Here is a 3,364-nt window from a genome sequence, read left to right on the forward strand (position 1 = left end):
TCACACACCACCTGAGGTTAGCAAGGCCCCGACACCGACCGCACTCCATCGCTTAAGGCCGAAAGCTGTCATCAGTGCCTCCAGACAATACGGTTTCTCAGCAAGGCTATCGTTATCAATTTGTTTCTCTAGGCTTTTCTCTACTTTTGAATTAATATGTGCATTTGTACTTATTTGTGTGTGCCCCGTAGATCCATGTATCTACTCTACTTCCTTATGTATTACTTAATTTTTTTACCCGTGTGCCCCAGCTTATATGTGGGTTGTCACAATTCTTTTCGGGGCGTGAGTGAACCTGACTCAGGAACGCCGCCTTACCTCGATCAAGACATATCACGGCATGTGGCGCGGGTTTACACATCAAGTTTGATTGAAACAGCTGTGGTCATAGGTACAAACATATGTTTCCATATTCATTCGTGTAAAGTGCCGCTTCGTGTACTCGTGATATTACTCTCTGTGGTATCGAAGAAAGGGACGAACTGTCCGATCAAAAAGAAGAGATCAACGGCGGGTCGTCTTACTGTTTGAGCCGGATTCTCCGAGGTGGACTACGAAGCATTCCCTCCCCCTCACATCGTGGACGATGAAACATAACCCCTACTTGAACTTCACTACGGACACTTAGTGTCCTAAGACACCTTTTATTTGCTGCGGTAATGTTTCTTGTTCTTGGAGTTCCTAGCCATACACTCGAGGTTGTTTGTCAGTGTACGCGGCACCAACGTTCGAGCAGGTCAAGTGTTAATATTCTCTCCCCACCCCACCCCCGGCCATCTCACACACACACATACACATGTTTGAGGTGAGGCTGATGGGAGTCGGGAACAAGTAGATTCGTTGATGTTTCGTAGTTGAGAAATAACAGAGAGAGAGAGAGAGAGAGAAGAGAGAATGTGTCGAGTCGTACGTACAGTAGACCAGCTGCAGTCTGGAGATGTCTGAAATAATTCGGAAAAACACGAAGGCTTTGAACTTCGCGTGCAGACGGGGCAATCGTTATGGTCCAAAGGATTTGTTTAGTTGAGTTGTCGTAATCAACGAACTTACAATAATTTCTTCGTAGATTCAAATGGACCGAGGGTGCATGATTCTTTTTTATCTGTTCTTTTCACGTTCTGCTTCTCTAATGACTCTCTATTGACTCTCTATTGACTCTGTCTATTGACTCTCATGGGTCGCTCTCTGCTTCGCTTTTCATAGCCCGGGAATGGGCGCTTACGTTTCCTGGGAAAAAAGAAACATCCTTCCTTGCCAAATTATGTAACGTTTCTGAGATTGGCGCCATCTGACAATACATATAAGCGCGTCCCCTAACAGGCGGGTATTGAGCAATGGGTTATATATAACATACATTTTATGAAATACAAGCTATAACATATACTACACATCATATTCAGGCAAGGCGTGCCTTAAAAATACAAACTGGAGACTTTATTCACACAAGGGCGTGACACAGCACAACCACAGGATTCTATTCTCGCTAAGAACGTGACCGTCACTATATATTAAAATATAATCAATAAGATTTCTTGTCTAAACGTCACACGGTGCAACAATTACACTAGGGAACACTTTTTCTGTAGCTTTGAGTTGCATTGGATATTTTTAATGATCCTAAAGGGGTTTTAGGCGCTGATTTCAAATCTGAAATTAGTTTTTCTCTACAAGCTCTAGTTTGTATGCAATTTGAGGTTAATGAAATTGTACAAATGTGAACTTGTGTAAACCATGTATAAGCATTTTCACTTCCATATATATAGATAGCTTCTAACATTTTGATCATTCTTCTTTTGTTCCAGTTCAAACATGGCTTCCATAAGGAGACATCATTGCAGAAACAAGCCTGATGCCTTCTGCTACATATGTGGATGCTACACACTCAATCGTCAGAGACGTAACATATCCTTGTTCGTCAAGCGTGCCTACAAGGCATATTTTGAAGTTCATCATTGCAGAAACAAGCCTGATGCCTTCTGCTACATATGTGGATGCTACACACTCAATCGTCAGAGACGTAACATATCCTTGTTCGTCAAGTGTATGTCTTGGTGATCAAGACAAGCAATGGGCTCCTCATGTTGTACAGAAATTATTTTCACACCGTTTTAAGATTCAAGTGAACAAAAGAATTGTGGCTGATATTGTAATTCCCTATAATAACGGGAAAAAAATGTCAAATTTGTTACGGGCGCTGGTATGTGAAGAGACGTTACGTATAACGTCTAAGTGCTTAAGAACCAGCGCACTTCTAGAAGCCACTGTAGGACTGAACTATCTGGTCAGGGCCTAGATAATTCGTAAGACTAGAAGTAAAGGTAACAAAGAAGATTCCAGGAAAGGAATATTAAACTAGCGATAAAACTAGTAAACGAAATTATTAATGGAAAATATTTACAGGCAATCAACACAAAAGAGAATGGGCAGTAGGGTCAATGGGACCGTTACATGATTATGAGAATATGGAAATTATCGTTCAAATAAGAAACAAGATAAGTATACAATATGGTACTATCTAAGTACAAAGAGATCAGGAACATGCATCAGAATAAGTAATAAGTACAAATATAAGTATAAGTAATGCAATGTATATCAGACACGTAATGTAGGCAAAAAGGGTGATCACTTCACACCAATCGTCTCATGAATCTAAACCTTCTAGTTTTTATCAAGAGATCAATATGTGGGAAATGACGACGAGTCAGCGGTTACCACCGCTTATATACCATTGGACCGGAAGCGAGATACTTCCGGTTAAGGATGCGGGTGAGTGAAAGGAGGGGGAGGAGGGTAAGTTAACACGTCAACATGGGTAGTTTTAGGACCCTCGACTTGCTTGAACAATCTATTTATTTAGTAACTGTCAAATCTGAGCGCTCCGAACTATTCAGGATTTCGCTTGTCTGTTTGTTCTACAAGAGTGCGCACCTCTCTCAGCACGTAGACAAGATTACATATAGTGGACGGGCGTTACTGCTTAACATTGTTACAATACATACATAGACAAGAAATATGAACATAGTTATGTAATACAAAGGAACACAATTCTATAACATAATTACACATATGACGTAATATCTAATATTACGTTACACCTCCACCGTTTGGGAAAGCTTTTCACTTTCTGTTGAAAAGCTATGTTCTAGAAAGGACGTCGGCTAAAACATTAAAGACGCCTTTTATATGATGAATTGTTAGATTAAAGGGTTGGAGAAATAAACTCCAACGTGTAAGTCTCGGATTCTTGTTTTTCATAGTCTGTAGGAACTTCAAGGGGTTGTGATCCGAATATACTTGAATGGTAGTTGAGGAACCCAGGTAGACTTCGAAGTGGATAAGGGCCTGGACCAAAGCGAGCGTCTCC

The sequence above is a fragment of the Oratosquilla oratoria genome, unplaced genomic scaffold (genome assembly GCF_046742065.1).
Source record: "Oratosquilla oratoria isolate Oo_2021 unplaced genomic scaffold, ASM4674206v1 SCAFFOLD85, whole genome shotgun sequence".
NCBI classification, from domain to species: Eukaryota; Metazoa; Arthropoda; class Malacostraca; order Stomatopoda; family Squillidae; genus Oratosquilla; species Oratosquilla oratoria.